Raw genomic sequence first — 27,038 nt, 5'->3', positions numbered from 1 at the left:
TTATTTATTTTTCATGAAAAATTCTAAACTAAAAATTAAATTTTTAATTACTCAAAAACCTTATTTTCAATATATTTAAATATTCACCATTGAATTTTGAAAGAAAACAGATGTTTGGATCAAAGCTTCAGGATGGAGAAATTTTTTATAAAACAGTTTTTCTAGGAAGAATTTTTGGTCAGTTTTCATTTTTTTTTTGTCAAAATAAATACGTTCTTATGGTACAATTCGAATCTTTAAATTATTTAAAACCATAAAGATAATCATGGTCACTTCTCCAAAAGTAGCCATTTTTTAATTATATCAAGTCCACTGCAAAGAATGTTATTTATATTATAAAATATGCCATTTTCATTATTTATTTATGATTCTCCATCAAGACCAATATGTTTTCAAGAGTATGGGCCATATTTATCGCCCCTGATTAATTTTCTTAATGAAACACACGAATTTTATGATATTCAACAGGTGATTTTCCAAAAATTTTATAGGAAGAAATTAAGGAACCCTACGCAAGAATAATTGTTGAGGAATTATCCAGTAATTCTCACAGAAATTCTTGCTGCTTAACTTCACAGAGATTACTTTTGAATCTGTTCAAGAATTTTGAAAGGAATTTGTTTTTTTGGGAATCATCAGAGTTGTATTCACAAATGTAGGGAATTTTTCAAAAAATGCTAGAGGGAGGCATACTTCCAGGAATTCTTAGAGATTCTCCTGGAATTCTTAGAGCAATAATCCAGATTTTTCTGAAGTTATTTATCCCGGATTACCCGAAGGTCAATGTGGTCATTGCGAACAAAGCTATTTATTTAAAACTGACAATAGCATGACATGAGTTACACCGAAGATGAAAAGAAAAGTTTCTTATCACCTGCATTTCAAACATTTTTAAAACATAAAAAGTGAATTCTCCAGCAATACAGAAATTTCTCAATTATGTATACAAGATTACAACTGGGATATGTTCCAGGAATTTTTTTTTTTATTTATAGCTTCACAGATTTCTTCAAAAGTTCTTCAAGTATTATTTTATGGGTTCTTCAAAATGGAAAAGAACAAAAACTGGAAATATTCAATCAGCACTTTTCCGTTGGATTTTTAAAATATTAAAGGATTTTACTCTCTAGAGCTCCCAGAGAAATTTTTTGCGGATTTCTTTCTATGAAGTATTCCAGAACAAATTTATAGAGAAATGTGTGGAAGAATTCCTAGAGGAATCCTTAATGAAATTCCTGGAGATATTTTGGGAAAAAAATATTAAGGACAATTTGGAAGAAATGAAAAAGAAACTCATGAGAAGCTCCTGGTAGTAACTCTGAAGAAGCTCTTCAGGGAAACACTGCAGGAGCCATTAAAAAATAGTCCAGAAACTAGATTTTCATGGAAAAATGTATTTTGAGCTTTAGAATGAAACATTAGAAGAAACCGGTCTTCTAGTGTGTTGTTTGTTTTAGTAAGCCCCTTTGTTTGGTGGTATTAAAAAATATGGTGATCCACATTTTTATATAAATGATATAACCACCTTTTTTGCGCTTCAGCAAAGTCGTAGACCATTCAATTTCAAACACGTTTGCCAATAAAAGTTTTTGGTGTAGCTCTTGAATTGAACGATTTAGAAAATTTTTTTCTTATGGTGACATAGGATGGTCCAACGAAAACTGGTTTTCTTCCTCCATTTTTTTTCAATTCTGATTTCTCATCAAAGTAGTCTATGGAACACTTTCAGAGTCAAAAAATATGCGTAATTTGGTGAGTGAAGGAACTCATAGACTACTTTGACGAGAAATCTGAAATTAAAAATATAAGACAATAAAACTTTTTTTTTAAGATTTATATTGTACCGTTTTGATTCATATTACGGACACTTAAGGCTTTAGTGAAGTAAAACTAATCACTACACATATAAATTGAATCGTTCTGTACAAAACTTCAGCGTTTGCAAGGCCAACACATAAATTTCAAATGGTGGGTGAAGAATCGAATTCCACATCTTTAATTCACTTTAATCAATAAAAACTCAAAATTTACTGTCAATGTCATTCCAATCGAGCCGGAGACCAGTCAAACACTTTTTTACGCACGCTGAAATTGCAATTTCAATGTTTTGCATAAAGCATGTTTTACTCATTACATTGGTTGTCCACACATTTAGTCAATTTTGCATTCGTTATCCAAACCTTTGTAAACTCTACACCACAAAACTGTGGGATTCAACATTGGCAGTGCTACGTAACAGTTTTGGCATAGTTGCTAACTGGTTTATTTTCAAAATGATCAGATTTCGTCCTTTAAAGGTTCTCTAAAAATCAAAGCGATTTTTTCAGCGACAGCGTCGGAAAAACGCCGCGTATCCGTCAGTGTGTCGCTGCAAACACTCTTATATGATACTATCTAGACCAACACGACGAAAATCTCAGCGAAATCGCCACGGAGGCGGGCACGCTAAAAAAAACTGATATCCGACCTTGGTTGCTTTTTTTATAAATCGGGAATACCCCACAAATTTCTTCCGTAACCAAACTCCAAATACATGGGATTTAAAAATTACGTTGTGATAAAATAATATTAATACTAATTATACTACATTTATACTGCTGACGCTTGTAGATCTCACGATACATGGAGTCCTTGGACCAATTATATCCGTACACGTAAATTTATTAAAAAGTCTAGTACATGACACTCAAGACGGCCTAACAGTTGAGGATGAAATACGCGTATCTGTCAAAGTATTCAAACTATAGCGGAATTAAATGGTATTGTACTAAATTCGGTTATTTATTTACTAAAAAATAGTTTCTTGAAGACTCAAGTGAGTTCCTTACAAACAGGTTCCGAAGGCAACCCTAGTTTTTTCTTCCGTTTTGAGAATCGACTCAATTTTTGAACCCCCAATCTTATTCGCAGATTGAGGTTCAAGTGTACCTAGGCCAAGTACCAGTTAGATGGAAAATCTACCCCGGTTCCAATGAACTCCACCCCCCATAGCCTAGAGCAATGCCACACACACGCAACTGACCTCGCCCGACTTTCCCTCTGAGCAGCGAGCGAGCATTGCTACGAGCAAACAAATTTCACCGGACAACATCATTATGTAGTCGTCGTCGTCGTCGCTGTCGATGTGGATGTTGCCCGGATTCTGGCCAGCAATCAAGTGTCTGCTTCTGTGTTGTGTACGATTCGGATCAAAATTGTCACTGTTGATGATAATTCTGACTCTCGGCTTCCCGATGTTGATGATGATATGATGATGATCTGCCACCTACTGAGGTCATACCCGGCGGAAGGTTTAATCCCCCACCAGACCTAGAGCCTGGCAATGCCTAGCCGGACGTTGAAGAGTGGGTGGTGGCAAATAACTAGATCCGACCGAGTGGGTGTAGTTCTATGCGCTCCAAGTGTTGTCGTACGTTTATTTAGAAAGACATGCTGAGCGTGATGTGATATTAGTAGACAGACTATGGCGACGTTGGTGATGAACGTTTACCAACTTAACAAATGCAAACTATAATCGGAGGCTAAGGTTGGGTTGGTGGTAATTTGTAGGTTTATCAGCATATATGAATGTCGATAAGCTAGGAATCTTGATGGTAATCTTGACATAGCTCAGAGATAATCTTTCGACCGACAAATTTAGCTTTAAGGGCTTATATGGTATCTCTGAATATGCTTGACACTGAAAAGTCTTATTTAATACTTCCGAAATTAAGGTGAACATTACCGTCATTGGCCTAACTAATGATGGTTTCAGGGTTCAGGTTAACAGTTTCTCCAGCATTTTCTGCGATGGCCCTGTCTATAGCTCCTCTTATCTTTACAGACTTTTTATTATAGATAACTCCAACAAATCTAACATCAATCTTCTCAGGAAATTCTCTATAGGTGCATTCGAAAATTTTCTAACGGTCAGCGAGTCCTCCAGGAACTGCACAAGCGATTCGTTCAGAAATTTCTCAAGAATTTGCTCTGGAGAATCTGACAGGATTACAATCGAAAATTCCTCCAAGAGCTGGCACTCAAAAAACTATTCGGAATAAGTTGTAAAGTGCAGTTAATGCACGGTGTTCTAGTGAATTTAATTCTTAGTGGCTTCTGACAATGGTCAGAAGCCGTGTTTTTTTGCGTTTTTGATATCAATTTAAGTTGGTAATTTGCGTGCGATCAACAGAAACATATTGGAAGATTTGTGGAAAGATACGGTTCAATTTGCAATATCAATCGGATAATCTTTACGAAGAGCTACGGCTGATAGGCACCATTTTGGATACATAAAATCTACCGGAGGAGTGTAAGTAAGGGATAATATGCCCCATCTACAAGAAAGGCGACATGATGCATTATTGTGAGAACTTCTAAGCGGTCGCCACTGTAAATATGTTAAAGTGTTATTTCATTTATGTTTTTTTATGAAACATTTTATTTTTACATTTAAATGAATTGTTAGTTCAATGAATAAAACTGAGATGTCACCAGGAAAGTTATTTATTCTGTTATTATCTCACAATAATTTTTCAAAGGGTTCATCTAGGAATAGCAAAAATATATTGTTTTTATGCAAAACTCTTTCGTGATTCTCATAATTTACATCTGATATTCACACAAGATTGGTTTTCATAAGCTCCTCTTGGAATTTCTTCAGAATTCCCACAAAAATTGGATTTTTTTCGATTTTTTTTTTCTACTTTCCAATAAACACTGCCGTCAATTCTATAAGAAATTTTCTAGATATATCTGGAATTACCAAAGAATCATTTAATTCGTTCTTTTAGAGATTTATTCAGGCATTTCTTCCACAAATCCCACCTAGGCTCAAGGCATCTCGTTCCATTGGAGCATAAAATGTAATCCAGTCTACACCAGTTAAGATGTCAATTTTATTAGACGAGCTATCGATACCCCGTTGATCCACACTTGACACTAATCCATCAGTATATGCTGATAAAACCTGCCTATGTTTTTTTTTGTTTACATTGCGGTGCTAATTGGGGTGATACTGCGCATAACCGTGACAGTGCTGATTTGACAGCGACGAATTGAAACAAGAAAAACATCAAGTCAGACGTTTCTTCAGAAACACATATTTTTTAGGTTAATGAAACGTTCTATAATCGTGACTATATCGTGACAATAGTGCGCTTCATGGCCGTGTGGCTAGCGGTGTCAGCCGTTTAGGTTTATTGTGCTACGAAGTGTGGGTTCGATTCCCACTAAAATTCACAATGGTCGGAAAAAAATGGAATTTGGCCAAAACTAGTTTTATCGCCTTAGTTGATGAAATATGTTATTTGGCGTTTTTATTGTTTCCATTGGAACCATACTAAACACATAAAATCATGGTCACTATGATGGTCTCCACAAACTGCTTGGCAAATAATAGCTGTTCCATCACTCGATATTTCCATGATGGTCCCTTCAATATCGACTCATGGAGGTTTGACTGTATCAAGTTATTTTTTTTAATAGAAATACAATCAAATTTAGCTGAGAGCAGAAATTTTGTTTGTGTATGACCGAGTTGGATCAAAATGTGTATGAAGAATAGCAAAATATATTTTAAATGAATTTTGTATAAAAAATATCATCAAAATATATGTAAAATACTGTATTATTCAAAGAGCTCTAACTTGAAAATCTGCAAATTGCTGCAAAAAATTTTTTGGCAAGGTCCAAAAATGCTTTTTGATGTGAAATATTCGGCATGGCAGCGACATGACGCGACAAGAGTTGTTTTTCATGTTCAAAATCATCAAAATTTCTAAAGTGCAATACAGTGAAACCTCCATGAGTCGATGTTCCATGACTCGATATCGACTGCTAGAAACAAAATTTCATGGTTACTATGGTGGTCCCTCGAAACAGCTTTCCAAAGGATTGCTGTTCCATTACTCGATATTTCCATGAGTCGATGGCCCCTTCAATATCAACTCATGGAGGTTTCACTGTATTGAATAGTATTAAAACTTCAAAAATATTTTTTTTCATCCTCATGCATGATAAAAGTGGTGAACCGTAAGCGTTTAGATAGTGCGTAACTTTGGGGAAATATTGCATTACTTAAATATGAATTTTGTACGTTATTTTATTGTTCCATTTTTCAATTTTTTGACTTCAGCAAATTTGACGTCATAAAAATCAATGAAGTTTAAATGTTAGTTATATTTCAATTGAGGATTATTATAATATAATAAAAGATGAAAAACATAGAAATCTCAAAAAAGTTTTTGGTAGTTTTGGCCACCCCTTTACATGGCGCCCGACCATTATGCAGTCGCTGGAAACTTTTCGTCAAACAGAAATTTCATCACTGGGCTACTGGGTGTTCCGTGCTGTCCGTTGCCTAATGTTAGTGATCATTCAGTCTGTGCAGCCTTTGGCTGAAGACGGTGTAAAAGACGGTGTCTTTTTTCAAAGCAAACCCATTTTTAAGGATCCGTTATCGTAATCATCGTCATCAACTTCAACAGCAGATTTTCTGTTCAAAACAGAAATTTACTCAACAAAAATGCGTTCACTGTGTTTCTGCCCCTTAAATTTGTTCTAAATCCAGGATCTCTAAGTAATGTAAATTTCATTAATTTCCCTGGGCATAAATTATAATCGTATCTTCATTAAAGTATACGATTGCGAAAATAGCAAATAAAAAATCGCATGTCACAGGTTATTCTGAGTAGCTGGCTCCATAGCAGTAACAATATTATGTTGACAAGAAATAACATATAGATTTTTTTTATTATTTTATTCTAAGTAAGGAGAAATGCTTAAAAATGAAATATTTGTGAAAATTCATTGGTAATTTATGCGATTCCTCTTAAAGTTTTTGGTCAATACACTGTATATGGTTTATTCTTTCTCTCTGAGTAAATGATGTAAATAATGAAATAAAGCCTTCACAGCAGCCACGCATCTTATGAATGGCTTGATATGCACCGATAGATTAGGTCATAGACTTTGCTTTAATTACTCGATCATTTTCGCATATTTTTAACGTCTTAGCTACCGTTGTGCGGGGTGACTTCGGGCCACTATTTTTACGACAAACTTATACTAAGTTTTTCTATTTAATCATTATGATTGCCTGGAATTACAAAAAATACTCCGGCGATTTTTTCAACCCTTGAAAGCTCGAGAGGAACCTTGAATTATTAAATGGCCACTGTTAAGAGAGCATAGAGGTGACTCGGGGCCGATTTCCATTTAGCAGGTCGCAATCTCCGTTATTGGGTGCGAATCAGCTTTAAGCTGAAAAAGATTTATTTATTGCATGTATTTGTTATAGTTACATATAATCTACTTACAACAATCGGTTTCGAGCATGTTACAAATTCGTCTACTCTTTTACCTCGATGCTCATATAGTTACATATCTGTGATATAGTTTTAGGTTATATTAAGTTCAATTAGATTTAAGAAACTCACTGTGATAGCTTACGCTGTGATACAATAATTTAAGCTCAAAAGGAATTTCTTGTGGCTTTCCACATATTAATTTTTAGTCTAGATATAAGTTGTATGTTCGTTTCGTGAACTTCTTTCAACACACCTTACACGTTCCTAATCGTTCGGGATCTAAATCGTAAAGTGACAATTTTTCTTGCTTCCTATTGTTCTAACTGGCTTCTCACGGACATCTCTCAATAGACGACGTAGCAAACTAGGAAAGAACAGTGTTGGCAGCAACAGCCACAATATGAAAAGCAGTGGATCTATCAATTTGAAATAAATTTCGAACTAAATGCAATTAGATGGTCTTACAATCCTTGGGTGAGACATCCTCCTGAACTTTTCTCCTTTTCTAGATTAAACTGGCCTCGAACGGATATCTCGTATGTCTTCGGCAAAGTTGTCCAGTAGATCAAGGGCTATCTGGCGGTGGAGAGCATGTTTGAGAATATTCTCGCTAGGTAGCGTTAGTGAAAAATTTAATTCAATCCTCTGTTTGAGTACAGATCCTTATCAGCTAGAAGGTTGTGGTCTTTGGCAAAGATATTAAGCTTTATGGCGATTAATAGTCTGATTGGGAATTTATCATTTAGGTGGCGCTAGTAACAGAAATTTTTAATATTCTTCATCTCAAGATTCCTAACAGCCAGAAGGTTGGTGTCTACGGCAAGCCGTTCAACAGATTAAGGGCTATCTTGTGATGGAAAATCTGAATAGAAACACATCCACATCCAGGGGGTGCTCAATCTTTTGTATCTCAAGACTTTCATCAGTTGATCAAGGCTATCTGACCATGACAAATCTGATTGGAAACTCAACTGCTAGTAACAAATTTTTTTTATCTTCAGTACAGTGTCTGTTTGACTGTTTGGAATATGACAAAATTCTTCTTGTTCTGCAAAAATCGTACGGTTGTTTTTTCAAACTGTTATCACCATAATATTAACCACGAATTAAATTTACCAATTTTGAACATGGTAAGCCTCAAAAAGGCCCACGGAACATTAATATTAACAGGACTGGTGACTGACATGATTCATTTCTTGTATATGCATTTTCGTGTTACCAAAATCGAACGGGCACTGTATCTTGATTTACTAGAAAAATAAAGGTTCGTGTCTAACGGTGAAACCCTGTTAAGGAATAATTTGCTAAATGGCACTACAGTCATCTCTCCACAAATTTATATTCGTAACCTTTTTATTAGGTTATAGAACCATATTAAAAGTTGGTTTTCATGGCTTCCCTTATAGTCTCTTGAAACACAGTTGCATTGATTTTATGTTTCACTTAATATGTGGCAAACGTCATAATTAGTTGCGTATTGGTAATACTCTTTAATCGGCTATACATTGGTGCCATTATTATTTACCTCCAGATAGCCCTCAATCTACTGAATAACTTTATTGTTATTTGCATTTGAGAAACAAATCTTAACTAAACGTCCTCGAAATGCGGTAACACAAAACAATCAAAGGACACCTAGCAACAATTGTATAAATCACCGCCACCCTAGGAAGAAAAATCTATCTTTGACATAGCATTTCTTGTGAAAAATCTTACCGCGTTTGATGTTCCCGCATTTGATATTTGTATTTCAAACGCACACAGCAATACTATAGACACCAATCTTCTAGCTGATAATGATTTTGAGGTAAAGAAGATTGAAAATTTCTTGTTACTAGGGCAACCTAGCGGATGAATTCCCCATTATACTCTTCTCTGAGACGATTCAAAATTCAAAAAAAAGTTCAAAAATCCAATCTCCCATATCTTTATTACCATTGCATTCACCATTATATCACAATTTCTGAAAAGGGTTGTGTGATCCATTACCTAACTTGAAGTAGTTGCGTAATGAATAAGCGTTGTGTAATAATCATTACACGACTGATTTCAGCTGCGTTATTACCACACAGCATAATTTAGTGCAGGAAAGCAGGCTGCGTCATGACAGATTGGCTTGATGATAAACAGCCTATTACGATGAGAAATTGCAAAAAAAAAACTTTGGTTTCAATTTTCCACAGATTGTTTTCACCATTAACATCTTTAAGAATTGCGTACTTTTAAATAATAGGTAATAAACCTAAGAGTGCTTATCAAAATCTGGCAGTCTAAGATATTTCCAGAAATCGGTTAGAGTTTAGTTTTGCCTCACCCTTGAGCTTATGTTTCAATTTATTATTAGAAATTTCCTTTAGCCCCTTCTTGAATAATTCTTCAACTTCAACAAAAAATTATGCTCAAGATCACATTAGATATCATTTGGCGAATCTATCAACAGCCTTCAATATATCTTGAATGTAATCCATCAACAATGTTTTATGGAATTTAAAAAGATCTGCCAAGTTATCTTAGAACAAATTCTTCCAAGAATGCATCAAAGAAAATGTTAAAAAAAAATGGGAAAGGGATAGTTAAAATTAAAAAAAAAAATAGAAAAGAGATATCCTCCTCAGATTTTTCTAGATGTTTTTCTTTCGATTTATGGATAAGAGTTCATGGATAATCACTCCAAGGTTTATTCCAGAAACCGTTCTTCGGAATATCTCGAATTTCTTCAATGTGTCTTCAGCAACTACTCAAGGATTAACCGCGAACTCCGCTTTATACTTTTAAGGATCCCTTTAGTTTTTTTTTTGTTTTTGATTCCTTGGTTATCTCAATATATTATTTTAAAAATTGCTTGAGATTTATGAATAACTTCATGAAATCTTTCAAGAATTTAAAAAAAAAGTTCAATTTTCTTATTTTTTATATACATTTGATGAAATTCAACCATAGACCCAAAATTTGTTCAGAGCTATTTCTTAGAACTTCCCCAAGAACCTTTGCAAACAATATTTCAAAAAATTTCGCTTAGTTTCTTCTGGATTTTTTTGTAGAATTTTCACCAAGCTATTTTTTAATCATTTTGAGCAATTTGACTAAAAACTGCAGAGGTTATCAAAGAATTCTTGGATTTTTTTTTTCAAAGATTCGATAAGGAATTTTATTAAGAACATTGCCTTAGCACTCAGTCAGGAATTTCTTGTGAATTGCTAAAAGAATTCTTCAAAGTAATTTATTTCCAATAGTTTGAATACCATCATAGAAATTTCTCCAGAAATACCTTTTGAGCTTTAAGAAGTTTGTAGAGTACCTCACACAATAAAAATTTGTGTAGGACTTTCTGCTGTATATTTTTTCGAGCATTCTTATAGATTCAAGACCGATTCCTGAAGAAAGTTTTCTAGGCAGGAATTTCGTTAGATATTTGTACAATTCTTCCTGCAGCTCTTGGAAAACTTCTTTGATAATTCTCAATGAGAACATCCATCTTCAATCTAATGATTTTTCTAAGGATTTCTCCAAATATTCAAACAGGAAACATTCCGCAGTTGCATACGAAAATGTTTCAGAGATATTTTAAAACTTCACATTATACATCCTTCATAGTTTACTGTCATTTATCTATGAATGCCTTTTAGAATACCAAAACTTCCTCTGCAGAATTCGCAGGCTTTTTTTTTTCATAATACTGTTTTTTGGATTTTACAAGATTATGCAAGTAATATTATTAGAAAGAAAAAAATTTATAGACCCTTGGAGAAGTTCTTGAAAGATTTTGTGGAGTATTCATAGTATGAATTTCATAAAAAAAAACTCTTCGATAAATTTTCGAAGCATTCTTGGGAGCATTACTTTAAAAATCTGTAATTAAAACTCTGGAGGAATTCATTGAATTTTGGATAACCTTTTGAGAATTTTGAATAAAAGCTACTGAGGAACTTACTCTTACTATTTTAGAGAAGTTTCTTAAAAAATCCGTGAAGAAATTCTTCTATGATAAATACATGTAGGAATATTGGCGATCTGAAAAAAGCTTAGTTTTTCTCAAAGATATCTCTGAAAGAAATTTTTATTAATTCAGGGCAAAACTCGATGAAATTTTTTTTCTCTAAAGAATTCTTGTAAAATTTTCGGCAGAGTCCCAGCAAAATTGCCAAGAGTAATGTTTTATGAAATACCTTGAGTATATCCCAAGAAAAATGTTATTAGCAATTTGAAAAATATCCTTGGAAAAGCTTAAATTGATTTTTGGAATACTTTGACAATATCCATGATTAAATTTTTAGAGGAATTCAGAGTGTAATTCCGAATTGAATGAATTTCGAAGGAATTATTTGAAGCAAACTTTTGGAAAATGTGATGAATTGTTAGTTGAACACTTCAAAAATTTGAGGTGGAATTTCGAAAATCGTTGGAATAGTTTACTGAGAAATCTCTTAATAAATGTTAGTATGGAACTCACGAAATCATTCCTTCTCTTTTTAAAACAATCAATTCGATAAATTACTTTGAGAAGTTTCTGGAAAACTTCTTGAAGACTACAAATTACCTATAGGGAAAATCAAAACCAAATCCTGGAAAAATCTCTATATGAATCCGTAGACAATTTCAATGGAACTTTCTACTCGATTCCTTGGAGGAATACTTGCGAGATGCCTGGAGAAATGTGGGAGTAGGTGGTCCAAAATTTATGAAAGTTTGAAAATCCAATCTCCCATATCTTCCGTAACATCCTTACCATAAAAATAGTGTTCTGTGAAATTTTCAGCTTTCTAGGTGGTGGTATAAAGGTGGCCAAAAGACAATGTAGGTTTATATGGGAATTACTATGGAGACATTTTGAAAAATGTTCCAAACACGTTGGTACTGGAATATAAGTAAAACTTTTCATCCTGTAGTGAAAACTCATTCTTCAAACCATAATAAAGAAATTTGCTGAAGAGAGCAATTCAATCCGACGGATAGGGCAAGAGATATTTATGAGTTGGTTTGCTATTATTTAGCTTCATATGGGATTATCGCCCAACAAAAATCTTCAAAAATCTCAAACAAAATTAGCTCAAAAGTAATTTGTTTCTACTGCAACATCCTTCGTTTAGGTCTGAAGTATGAATTTTCACTATGGGATAAAAAGTTTACATTACTTACATTACAGTACTAACGTGTTTAGAACATTTTTCAAAATTTTTCCATATCAATTTCCATAGAAACCTACATTGTCTTTGGGCCACCTTTGAATCACCTCCTAGAAAGCTTAAAATTTAACAGAACACAATTTTTATGGTAAGGATGGTATGACAGGTATGGGAGATTGGACATCCAAAGTTTTTTAATTTTTGAAGCGCACGGTGTGCTGGAACACACATATTGTCGAACTTGCATGAACCTCCAATCTTTTTTCACTAAAAGTTAGCCTTTATAGTCAAGAAAAGCTTGCGGAATATTAAAAAATCTTTCATCGGCATAAAATTGAAAAAAGTCGATTTTTGTATTTTTACCCTTCTCCCATATATGAGTTCATAGGAGAATATTAGAGTTACACTAATTTTGATGCATTGCAATAGCTCAAAGACTTATTTGATATACCTTGATCACGAATCGATTACAAGACGTTTCAAATTGAGCATAATTTCTACCTACATTCACACAAGGTGACCAGCCCATGGTGGTATGCCGTTTATTAACGACATCGCATTTTTTCATAAATTTATTAAGGTAAACATACTACAACTTATCAAGTTCCAATCAATGTTTCCTATTCTACAGAATAATTGAAATCATTGGAGTTCGTTATTGAACAAGAAGCTTTTTTAAGATAACAGACAATTGTATAATTACATGCAACCATCAAAATAAACCGCCATACAATTATATAGGGCAATGTACTGTTTAAATTTTGTATGGTGTGTTCACATCTAGCTGGTCTTGTTATTCACATTTGTTTTGATTGAAAGATGGAGGAAGATTCTACGTAAACCTGTATACGGTATGTCTACATCCAAAACAAGAACGCATACAAATATTGTAAAATATCGTTACATATACAGGGTTTATACAGAAAATGTAAGATGTGAAAATAAAAAAAAACTATGATCGTCTTATATTTCTTGTATGAGTAACAATATTATATAATACTTGTAAAGTTGTCATGCATATATCTTGCTAGCAAATTGGCTTGAGGGCTATACGGGTTAAATCGTATAGGCCTGAGTGGAAGCAAAAATACTAAAACCCTCACCGCTCAGAGAATTCTTAACGGATTCAAATGATTTTTTGTCAGTTCACTGGCCCACATATCTAGTTTCTAGAAGTGGCCAAAGGAACTCGGAAATATTCCTGTGGCCGGAGTTATTCCGGTGGCTCACTGGGTCAAGTCGGGTAAAAAGGGCTATTTTTTGGGACATGCAAAGTTACCTTTATTTATTTGCAATGACAATCATTTTAATTTGCATAACTCATTCAGAATTGACAATCAACATTATAAATGAAGAGTTTTGCATCGTTTAAAATATACCGGATGTGGTCATTCGGACGTAATGCCTGGAAGAACCGGCTATAGATTTGTTGGATACTAATTCGTTTCAATTCTAGAAAAGAAAAAATCAAACATAATTGTGCACTAAATTGCATTCCCATAAGCTTGTCACAGATGTTCAGATTCAAATTGGCCACTTTATCGTAAGTTTGAGGCGTCTCAGGACCCAAAAATGATCATTTGTACGATAAATCAAATGCAATACTCATAGTTATCCAATTCAATCGTTTCTCAAAAGGTTTACACTGATGCAATTTTCTTAAAATTCCGTCATGTAGTGGCCACATTATAACCGATTCCGGAAAAAATCTGTGACTTGAAATTTGCCTACCTCAAGGGGTACATACGCACAGTACCCTTCTCACCCGACCTGACCCAGTGATCCACCGGAATAACTTTGACCACAGGAATATTTCCGCGTTCTTCTGTCCACTTCAAGAAACTAGATATATGTGCCAGTATACTGACAAAAAAACATTTGAATCCATTAAGAATTCGCTGAGCGGTGAGGGTTTTAGAATTTTTGCTTTCACTCAGGCCTATACGGGTTAAATGGAAATCTTGCAGCCGCTGGTTGGGTGCGTTTGCTAAAACCTCACATCATTAACGTATCCCTAGTTACATTCATATACTTAAAACTAAATACATACCATCAAACGGGGTAACTTTGATAGTTTTTTTTAGAGAAAATCTAAATATTTTATTTTTTATTTGTAAAACAAGCACTGGTTTGTTAGTTATCGATTGCACATGAAAGATTGCATAACGGTTCGATCTCAATGAATCTATAGTTTTTCATATAATCGAAAGTCAGTTTTTGGTTACTCATTGATAATGAGTAGATAAGCACATGAAAATCCAAAACAAACTATTGTTTGACTTCATCACAGTTTGAATTGGATTGGAGAATGTTAACCTTCCGTCGTCGCGCGGTTTGCCACCGTCAGAACCACCACGCTGCTGTTGGGAACGAAGAGCGAGGTTTTTCCACCAGTGTTGTACATAATACAACAGCGCGACGACTGAAGTGTTAAAAGAGAAACTGGATTAGATTTTATCAATTAAAGTACAGAATTTATTGAACAAGAAACATCTTTAAAACGGTTTTCAGTCAAAACAAACATGATAAACACCATCATAAATTGATAATAATGGGTATAAAAGTATATCTATCGATAATCATGTTTCAACATTGAATTCACCATAAATCAATCGTTTTTGGAACATGAATGAGTATAAATCGAATGAATCCCGTAAAGTACATGAGGCGTTGCATACCTCTAGGCTTTTAATGTTATATGGGAATTTGTGACTTTGATTACGAAAATGATTCCAAATTGTAAAACTGTTTTTCCCTATGAGGTTTGATACCGGATTCATGTTCTACTATAGCTAGGCCATCAAGCATACGTACCGAACTCATTATAGTTTCATGAAATAGTGATAGTAAAACAGGTTGTTTGTGAGCGTTTTGAAAGTACCAAAATCTCAACATTTTTAAATATTCGAATATAAAGCCTCAAATACTCTCGATTGGCACGAAAACAGCTCAGAGGTGAAGTGTCACACTGATACCCCTTATTTTCGTATTCGTTTTGCTTAACTGAATAACATAATTTTTGTTATTTTGTTTAGTACGTTGCGGATCCCGCACTCTCAAAGTTAGCCGCATTTTCAAAGATACCTCGTTTTACGATACTAAAATGTATTGTGTCCATGTTGGATATTGAAATTGTTGTGTCTATTTCGCAAAATTTGCCCCCTCCATAAGTGCGAAGTCTTGAATAAAAGTGCTGAACTACGTTGGATCGATTTGTCATCGTCGCCACATTTATTATTCATCCTACGACAAATAATTGGAGTGATGACCACGGTGCTCCAATTACCGTTATTATCAAATAAAATATACCATTCAAACGGCAGTCAGCAGTTGATTCCTGACGTTGTTCTGCACCTCTGGGCCGATTTTTGAAAAAATCCTTAGACAGAATTTTGAGTTACGCCCTTTTGAAGTTTATATGATAGAAATCACACGAAATATGCCACTTTAACTAGTTTTAACAAAGAGATTATAATAAAATTTTGTGGTTTTAATTTTTTATATGGTTTTAGATATTGAAAAATATTTTCATAAAAAAAATTCTAGACCGACATTTGAAAAGGGCCAATGCTATGTTTAGTTATTTCTTATCAACCAATACACGAACAATTATATCTAACAATCTAACGCCTGATAGTGATTTTAAGAAATTGTCCAAAGCATTCAAATTTGTATGAAAAATTCTTGGACAGGATATGCAGATACGCCCTATTGAAATGTATGGAAAGAATATGGAATATGGGATATGGTGGATTCTGCTCCATCTGTAATCAACGGTTAGCTAGATGCATACATAATCATTACACTTTTGCGGTTGTTCTTATTTCATTCAATTTAGCAAGTTGCATAGAAGTAATGATTCAAATTGTATTCAAATGTAACGCAGAATTTTCCAATTTGAGACCCCCTTTCTTGCCCCACGTTACAGCTTTTGTATGGAAAATGTATGAACCGTAACACTACCGAACCTCCTCGTTACGTAATATTTGAACGATTCCAAATTTACACGTACACATGTTGTCTATACTTACATTGAAAAAGGACCAAAGTATAATTGAAATATACACATTTAAATTTAGCTGAATAATGACTGTATCAAAGTTGGCCGAAACACTCGAACATCACTTATCTTTTTCTATATTATATATTCATACATACATACTTCAATTCTAATCTGTTTTATTCTATTCAATTATACTCTACTTAAATTTATTCTACTCTGATCAACCCTACTTGTTCTTATACATATTTTTACAAATGGACACTGTAAAAATTAACAACTGCGCGCAAAAGATTGGAACGGTACTCTTTCGACATTTGTACGGCTTTTTAGTTGTCCCAGCTCTTTAAAAAATTGCTATGCACAGATTCTGACTCCTAATTCGTGCTTCTCATATGATCCATAAAAATGAAGATTTGAATTATTATTTCACAGTAAGTCCAAATAAGGGTTTCAACTTATATATGATAGTTTTTATGTATTTTAAGGAACTTAAGCATTTTGTATTAAATGCTTTTCATTTGAGCTGGATCCTCGTTTTAAAGATAATTTGAACAAGTTTGTCGTGAGCAGAGTCTGACAAAATCATATCACCATGTTTAATGTAAAAGACTTCTGCAATGCAACTGGTCGAGGCTGACATAATGAGCTGGCGTCGGAGTCTGTGCATAGCGCTGTTTCACAGACCTGTCAGCGCTATAAAGTCGAACAAACATCGAAAGTGTATCGTTCAATTCTTTTGCGCGCAGTTGTTGATTACAACATTGGCATTTGTAAAAATATGTAAAAGAACAAGTAGGGTGGATCAGAATAGAACAAATTTAAGTAGAGAATAGAATAGAACAGATTAGAATAGAAAAGAATTATATAGAATTGAATAGAATATTGAATATAGAATTATGTAGATACAGATATGTTATGTTCGAATGTTGCGATCAACTTTGATGTTCAGCTATATTGATGTGTATATATTTCAATTATACTTTGGCCCTTTTATAATGTCAATCTAGACAATATGTGTACGTGTAAATTTTGTGCGACTTGCTAAATTGAATGAAATAAGAACAACCGCAGAGGTGTAATGATTATGTATGCATCTAACTGTTGATAATAGATGAAACGGAATTCACCATGCAATATTCTTTCCATACACTTCAAAAGGGCGTATCTGCATATCCTGTCCAAGAATTATTCATTCATATTTGAATGCTTTGGACAATTTCCTAAAATCACTATCAGGCGTTAGATTGTTAGATATAATTGTTCGTGTATTGGTTGATAAGTAATAACTAAACATAGCATTGGCCCTTTTCAAATGTCGGTCTAGAATTTTTTTTATGAAAATATTTTTCAATATCTAAAACCAGATAAATAATCAAAACTACTTTTTTTTGTATAATCTCTTTGTTTAAACAAGTAAAAATGGCATATTTTAAGTGATTTCTATCATATAAACTTCAAAAGGGCGTAACTCAAAATTCTGTCTAAGGATTTTTTTCAAAATCGGCCCAGAGGTGCAGAACAACGTAAGGAATCAACTGCTGACTGCCGTTTGAATGGTATATTTTATTTGATAATAACGGTAATTGGAGCACCGTGATGACATAATGTCGATCCGAAGTAATCCAGCCCTTTTACTCAAAATCAGGCACTTCAAACCCCAAATATAATGTGCGCATTGCATTTGAGTAGATTAGTGACAGCACAAAACTTGTATCACGATGAGCTTGAGACCACATTAAGGCTATATAAGCCGTTTACTGTTAATCATGTTATAGTGAACCCTCTCTCAAGACTTTTGCGCGTATAACCACATGTATACAGCCTATACTGCCATGTGTATCCATTTCTGGGAATTCCTATTCTGATTAGAAAACTTTACCGTATACGTAAAATATTACTTATTTGATTCAGAAAGAATACAAAGCGTTCGTATGAGCTTTTCTGAAGTGAAAAGTGAAATTTCCATTATATAAAATACGGCATACCACCATGGGCTGGTCATATTGTGTGAGTGTATGTAGGAAATGATGCTTAATTTAATACATCTAAGAATTCATTCATGTTAAAGATATGTCAAATTGATCATTAAGCCGTTAAAAGTCATCATATTAGTGTATCTCTAATATTCTCCTATGAACTCATATATGGGAGAAGGGTAAAAATACAAAAATCGTCTTTTTCCAATTTTTTGCCGATGAAAGATTTTTTAATATTCTGCAAGCTTCTTTTGACTATCAAGGCTAACTTTTAGTGAAAAAAGATCGGAGGTTCATGCAAGTTCGATAATATGTGTGTTCCAGCACACCGTGAAGCGCCCTAATGTGGGAGTCATTTTTATAATAAATGCATGTGAAATCTGTTTTTGGGAATTCTTAGATGATCTTTATGAAATCATTATATGCCGTTCAATTATACCTTTACAAATAGAATCTACAGGTATTTTCCAATTCGGATTGTTAAGGCGTTAAAGCACCCATTACTTAGATAACAAATTGAACCAAGACGCATTTCGAACTCCACTTTTTAACTGTGAAAGGAAAAGAAAGTGAGCGATCTGCAATGTTTAACGTTTTTTGCAAAACAAATTCGTAAAATTGCTTTTGAAGTCGCTCGCCCCCCTCATATGGAAATCCTAGCTACGCCCAATCGTCTAGCTCATTTGACCCAGATGTTGAGATATTAGTTTGAGACCAATTTTGGAGCCCTCGGGTCCACGCTTTTTCATTACCTAGAAAAGAGGGAGGAATCAGGGGGGAAGTGTGACCCAAGGATTGTAAGACCAACTAATCGCATTTATTTTAAAATTTATTTCAAATTAATTAATCTACTGCTCTCCGAATTGTGACCAGTTGAAAATTCAAGGTTCAAATCGGACTTTGAAGAGTTAACATTCACCCGAAAAGGCCTCTATGAATAAAAGAAAAAATATCATGAAATGCTTTCATATGGAACTACTTTTGAAGTCCTTAAAAGATCTCCTAAATGTGTTGTGGAGGAATCCTTTCAAAATTCCTGCATGAATCACTGGAACAATCCTTGCCTGTATCAAGTCCCTGAAGTGGAGGGATATTTGGGTGCCGGTGCCATTAGCGGACTACCTAAGCTCTAAAAAATCATAACATAATAACGAACAGCCTTAACAGAGATCTTTTGGCATCAACAACTATATGGGAAAAATATAAACAGAGTGATGAAATTATTTCTTGAGTATAAATTTGCTTGAGCCACAATTGGTACACGTGTTCCAGTAGTTGCGCTAGTGCTCTAGTAGTAGACGTTCTTGAATAATACAAGGATTTTACACAAAATTGTTGATTTTTACATAGATTTAATATTTTCCCCTCGGAGTAGCTTTTTGAATGAAGCATAGAGATCATCTCTGGGACAACTCTTTATTTTTATACATCTATTTGAGAAACTGCTTCCAACTGTTGATCCACTACTGGAACACGACGGCAACTACTGGTGCAAGGGAGCAAATTTTTTGCGTAAACCTAAAATTATTTATATGACTTTTTGATAAAAAAAAAGCTAAAATTTGGCAAATCGACTAAACTAGAGGCGGTCTATCCACCAAAATTTATCAATATATGTACGTTTTATTCCATAGTCCAATCTACTGGTAGGTACATTACAATACAACCATTGGTACCGGCACCCTACTTGAAATAATTTCAACTCTGTTAGATATAATCAAACAGATCATAAAGGAATACTCAAATAAATCCCTGAAGTAAGTCTTATAGGTGACCTTTGTGGAATTTATTATGGTAACCAAAAAAAAATGCTTGAAATTATTCAAGTTTTTTTTTTTGAGTAAATTTTTGAGATCTCTGAGCGAATTTCTTGCTGAATTCCTCGAAGAATTTTAGCGACATCCTTACAGGAATTTCTGGAAAATAATTCGAGATCTTGGGAAGATTGATTTACAAATCTTATTGGAATTTCTCATAAATAAGTATCTTGGAATGATAAAATAATTGCATCTTAAAAAACAACTACCTCCATTATTGTTTCAGTGATATTGGCTTAATTCTGTTGATTTAGTAGTGTTTTAGATTGATTTCACATAAGACTCATTACAGGAACGTACCTCAATTACATTTAAAAAAAGGGATTTAATTGTTTTTCTTATTAAATACCAAGATTTTTACAAATTCATTTTATTTGGCATGTTATAAAATACACATAAATTGCTTGAAATTAGATGAAAACCGTATTTTCACTATAATTGGACACTCATAATCACTAGATCAGACACCCTACTGATATAAGTCTGAATGAAATGTCTCTATTTTTGGTTTTTGGTTCCATTCACAATTGATTCAAAAAACAAAGAAATCTATTAGCAGGGTAATAATAGTAATAATAATAGTAATAGTAGAAGGCTTGAATTTCGCGAAAATCACGTGGCTTCTCTCACTACAGTAGTTTAAGATCGTGAATCTCATCAAGCAGCTTATATTGGGTACATGAATTTTTGTAATTTCTCATCGTAATATTCTGTTTTTCATCACGCCAGTCTGCCATGAAACGGCCTACTTTCCTGCATTGAAGTATGCAGTGTGGGAATAATCGTTACGCAACTGAAATCAGTGCTGTAATGGTTTATTACGCAACGCTTTCTCATTACGCAACTGTTTTGAGTTGCTTAATGAATCATTATACATTTTTTCAGAAATTATAAAATTATGGTGAATGCATTCTGATATAATTTCTGATACCCTCAAGTGGTCTTCTACGAAATTGCAAAAAATATTGTACGTTACTCGTTGCAGAGCTCGATTTTTACAGCACTCGTCGTACTTATCCTACTCGGCAAGCCTCGTAGCATAAATTTACGACTCGAGCTGTAAAAATCATCATTCTGCAACTTGTTCCGTAAAATACTATTTCTAATTCAGTAGTGTCATTGAAGGCTGTAAAAGCGGGAAATGCAGCTGGAAAGAGAACATTTTTCTACAGCAGTTTTTGGTTGCCCTTAGCAACGAGTGTTTCGCTATTTCCAAGGCATTTTGCATACAGCAGCGAATGTCGTGGATTTCACTGGCTTCGCTGACTGTGATTCGCTATGCTTGCCTACTGTAGTGTTAATTTCAGAACTGTTTCCAACTCTGTCTATTAGTGCATGTTAAGAAGACATTATCCCCTAAAAATGTTGTCTCACAAAAAAAAAACAGAGCAAAACATTAATTCTTCATTAAGAACTTCTCACAACAACTCACTGGGACAGAGCCTGCTTCTCAGCTCAGTGTTATTTTGAGCACTTCCACAGTTATTAACTGAGAGCTTTCTTTGCCAATGTTGTCATTTTCGCATTTGTATATCGTGTGGCAGGCACGATGATTCTCTATGCCCAAGGAAATTAAGGAAATTTCCATCACGAAAAGATCCTGGACCGACCGGTAATGGAACCCAGGCAGCTTCAGCATGGCTTTGCTATGTAGCCTCGGACTCTTACCACTCGGCTAAGGAAGACCCCAGTTATATCTGTGTAGAGCTGATAAAAAGTCGAACCCATACAGTGTTGCCAGGGTTTCTGTTGCGTGAGCCGAAAAAAAAGATCCACTGCAAACTTCTCCCAAAATTTCCCTATTGGTTATAAAAAACGTGTGTTAGTTATCACATACAGATAGATACATTATTCTGATAACCCCAGTTCTAAAAATTATGCGCAACTTTTAAGTTTTTATGAATATTGTTTAAATATTTATGGTCATATTATTACCTTCCGCGACCTATTTTCATTAGAATAGTGAACTTACATATAGTGGCATCTTGGAATAATTTCCTATCTAGTGAATACTTTCAATTTGGTTGCTCTCAGAAGATGACCAAAAGTAACAGAAAATCATATACCTACTCCTGACGAAAGTTCAACTCCCAAAAACAGCGCATCACTTATTCCACTTGTCAGAAACTACTTAGAAGTGCATGTTACAATAATCCCTCTCGAAAACACCCGAACGTTAGCTCTCGAAACCACATATCGTAGGTACATCCCCTCCCTGGTCTAGCACGTGGGCAGCACTCAAAACCAGTGGAGCAGAGTGCCTTTCTTTTCATCTCTCATCACATGTGTGGCTTCAGAATGTGTATAAAGATAGTGGGGGCTGTTTCGCCAATGGGGTGGAATGATCACCCTTTGGAAACCGCAAACATTCTTAAAATTTAGTCAGACAGTGTTCCAAACTCATTGGAAAAGAAATACATAATGTTCGAAAAAACTGCCCATGTTGCTCCGAAAGGATCATACAAATTTCATCGTTTTAGTTCAACTGTTACAATCATCTTTAACTTTCAAGTGTAGTGAGACATATAATTGTACTTTTAGAAGTAGGTGTTTATCGGTGAAAATTGTTGAAAAATATTCCATGTACTACTAAATTTTATAAGAAGAGATTCCTTCTGCCCCACTTTCCCCTACTACCTACTTACTTGCTTACCTTCTCAACTAACTGCCTCTGCCTTTTGTGTTGTGTCTGCACCGAGCTCACGACGGGTTGTGTGGGTTTCCCACAGAGCGATTATAACAATATAGCAACAATATGTTCCGGTTCAGGTTCTGTTGGTCAGCAGAAGTATACTTTTCTCCCAAGATATCCTCGTCGTAGAGCTTCCTCCTCTCAATGGGGTGAGCTTTGTTTGTTTTTCAACACTTTCTTCGAGGTTGCCTTGCAACACTGAGCAACACAAGGGGCCGGGAATTATGACCGGAAGTAATCCCCTACCGACAAGATGGGATATTTTCCACACGAACTCACTGCAACAATACTCAAACACTTCCTCCTCGACGAGACATTCACAAGTGCTATTCTTTTCCTATTTAGCTTGGTAAACGCACTATACAGAAGGGGACGACTTGATTGCGGTGTGACTTCTGTTGACTTCTTCGTCTGGCGTCTTCCTTCCAATAGACACTTGTCAATGACACTTTTTTGCTCCACTTCCTTATCGCACTCTTTTATCTTCCCATTAATATCATCCTTCGTTCTCACATCAAGCAGGGAACTCCTCCACGACAGCTAGTGATATCCATTCATGAACTGCTCCGTACGACGGCGGTAAACAGGACTTCAACACTCACTCGCACTTCCTTTTCTTCAGATATACACTTACAGTGCACTTTTTCCCCGTTTATTTTTCCTGCACAAAAAGCAAACAATTTCAATTGTCAGCACTCGAGTGCTTCAACCCTATCCCTTTATCACATCCCCAACTAGCAAGCAGCACATATGCACTCTTCAACCATCTCGGATTAACTGTTTGCTTTATTGGTTGAATCTACGCCGGCTTTGCCTTCTGGATCTCAAGCGCGATCTTCTGGATCTCTCTCTTTCTCTGGCTCGACTTAGATTGCCACAGCGCACAATTGAATGATGAGAATAATTTTCAATTTGAATTCATCAAGACACCGGGCTGCATCGCACTTCGGTACGCAAGATATCCAATACGAGCTCTTTGAAATCTGGGGGACTTGTCTTCTTTGCACCACTCAACCACTACTGGTCCGCTACTGGTACACTGATGACAACAGGTGTCACAGACAAATGGACGTGACTTTCGATTGGTATTCTGTAACGCATTGTAACACACAAATGTAAAAAAAAAATATTCTGAGTTCAGTTCCTTAAAGTTCACAACAATATGAAGTTACGCCTTTTTCAATTATTCACATCTCACATTTTTTTATTCTGTAATCTAGCGTCTATAAAAATCTATACAAGGGTCTTAAAAAAATCGTAATGAATCTAGCCTGGTTCGCTAGGACCTTTGCAACAAAATGTTTTATCATTTAACTAGTGTTCCCTCTTGACTTGATACTTTTCCTGGGAAATTATTCTAGTAAGGATTACGATTACTCTTCGACGATGTTAAACGGGTAATTTTCTGTTGAATCTTTCCAAGAAAATCCTGAAGATATTCTCTCTTCATTTTTTTCAAAAACAGTACATTGAATTCCTTCAGTGTTTATTTCAGGAATATTATCAATGATTAAAAAGAAATTATTCAAATAGTTTTTATTTTACAAATTCCAAAAAAATACCCATAGTTTTACTTTGGTAGCCGCTAGATTTTCTTTTGACAATTCGTAAATCCACCTTAATTGAGCTTGTAATGATCTTCCAGACAACCTTCAATGAAAATCGTTTGAATTCGTTTTAAGATTTTTCAGTAAATCATTGCAGAAATTCCGGAAGTTTTATTTAAATCTAACATTTTTTTTCTAAATTTATTATTCTTCGATCATCTTTTCTCATCTATTCCCTGAGAAGATTCTTTAGATTTTCTTTTGCAGACCAAATGTTGAACGGTCTAACATCTCATAAATTGTTGAAGACCCCATAAGATAAGCACGGGCTGTTCACGTTTTGTGAGAAATTAGACATTTCAACAATTGTTGACTTACCCTAGATATTCATCAGTTCATATGCAAGCCTTAATGAATTCTGGCTGACAAAAATTCCAGACATCAATACACTCAATTTTTTACAGGACTATCGCTTAGCATGAATATATTTTTCCAGCAATACGTTCAAGAATTTATTTGGAATGTCTCTGCAATTGCAGCAGCGTTTATTCCTATAATACTATTATGAAAATTTTTGCATTGCAATTTTGCATGGAGTTCCCTAATGAATTTGTGCAAACATGTTTCCTTCCCTGTCTTAGAGGGGATGTTATGCCAATAACGAAAAGGAATGAGAGGAAGAAGAATGCAAGTATTGTTACATTAAACTATTCAAAAATAGCTCTAAGGACCATTAAATAAAACCGTGAAGATATTTTTGTCGGATTCTATTAGACATTACTCCAAGAATTACTGAAAGGAATCCATTGAGATTTTTGGTAGAATTTTCTCGAGAAGAAATCTCATAGAGAAACTTATATTCTTAAATTCACGCAGTGATTGCTCTGAGGAGATCCCCAAGAAATTTATTCACGTATAACTCCAGATACTTAAACCTAGTAAGAATAGGGCATCTTTTATGCTATTACCAGTTTCAAGAGTTTCTGACCGTCTTTAGCCATTAAGCTGCGCATACAGTAACTTAACTGTAGACAACGAAAAGCGTGCTCCAATGGTACAGCTGAGAAAAAAAAACGAAAGAAAGAAATCGGTGGAAAAACATTTAGCAAAATAACTGTGAAGTGGAAAGGAGTTCGATAAGATATTCATAAAGCGACCTTCCAGGATCTTCCTTGAAATATGTTATCAATTATTGTCAGAATCTATGAATATGTCCTAGGATTGAATCCTTGTGCAATTTCAAGAGAATTCATAGAAGCTATCTGGTTGAGTTCTTAAGAATTCAGAAATCAAGGAATGAATTCTGTTAGATTTCAAGGATAATTCCTCAAGATGGAACTTTTTGATAAATTTTAAGTTTTAAATCATTTTTTGATTATCCTGTAGCCATTCACCTATGAACAATCACTTATCCTTCGTCCTTCCATTGATCGGTTGTTTTTACTTGCTTCAAAATTTTGTTGTTTCTCTTTCATTTGCAGGACTCTTGCTTGAAATGAAGAAAAGTTTACTAACTTTGGAAAAACATGCAGAATTCCTATACGTATGGTTCCTGATTTCTAAAAGTTCATCAGTGATTTTTCAACAAGTTTACAATGTAATCCAAACATTTCCTCCAAGATTTAAATTCAGTAAAATTTTCCATAACGAAATTTATGTGTTATGGTAATCTTTGATAATGTTCTAAAAAAACCACCAATAATTAAAACATATCCTTCCAAAAAAGTTTGTTTGAAATTTCTGCAAGTAGGAAAAAATTCTGCATGAACTCCGAAGTTTCATGCTACTATGATGAAACTTCGGAGTCCATGCAGATTTTTTTTTAGTTTTTAGATACAAATAGGGTCGATGTACCAATAGCCGCATAGCTAAGAACAAATATTCGTATAAAATCGAAAAATAAAGCCTGCGGAATTATTTTTAGATCATCTGAAAGCTTTTTATCTTGGCTTTGTGGAAAAATTATGAAACATACGAAAACTCATGTTTATGTATTTATTATCGCTTGTGCCACTATAGGAACACATGTGCCTATAGTAGCACTATTCCTAATTTCTGTTCCTATAGTAGCACTAGCCTCACGGAATAGGCAAAACACAAATCAAAACCGTATTTTTTACAAAACTTTTATATTTTTCCTTTGAAGTGTGGATCAAAAGCGTTCGATTGATGTAAAAAAGTTCCTAATTTATCAACTATTTTGTTTAATAACAAAATAGTTTGTCTTAGTAGTGCTACTATAGGAACAATAGGTTAACTATTGATGCAAGGGAGCTAAAATTTTAAGCAAAACTATTTATTTCGATCATTTTTTGAACAAAATCGAGCTGTGTGTCAATGGTACTTAGATAAATAGCTACTGATCTTCATGTCAAAAATTATTTTGCTACGATTACCTGCGAAACGGCCGTAAAAAGCCACTAGTGCGACTATAGGGGACCGTCCACTAAGGGAACACCGACCCTACCTTCAGTAAAAATGTCATCTGTTTCAACGCCAATCAATTGTCAATTATAAAGGAGGAAGAAAAAATTCCATTTTATTAAGTATGTCCAATAAAAATCACTTAAAGACCGTCCATTAATTACGTA

The 27,038-nt window shown here is 34.5% G+C and overlaps 1 protein-coding gene across 13 annotated transcripts in view; it reads right to left on the bottom strand.

Annotated features, from left to right (window-relative positions):
- The window catches only part of LOC5565097 (contactin-associated protein-like 4), a 310,029-nt gene that overhangs the window by 199,129 nt on the left and 83,862 nt on the right, over positions 1–27,038 (bottom strand). For all 13 annotated transcript variants that reach the window (XM_021840467.1, XM_021840465.1, XM_021840475.1 and 10 more), the window contains one exon: positions 22,862–23,561. The gene's annotated coding sequence lies outside the window, so the exon portion shown is untranslated. The remainder of the gene's footprint in view (positions 1–22,861; positions 23,562–27,038) is intronic.

This window comes from Aedes aegypti, chromosome 2 (genome assembly GCF_002204515.2).
Source record: "Aedes aegypti strain LVP_AGWG chromosome 2, AaegL5.0 Primary Assembly, whole genome shotgun sequence".
Classification (NCBI taxonomy): Eukaryota; Metazoa; Arthropoda; class Insecta; order Diptera; family Culicidae; genus Aedes; species Aedes aegypti.
Note: the sequence above shows the minus strand (reverse complement) of the source record. Positions and strands in the feature narration are given on the sequence as shown.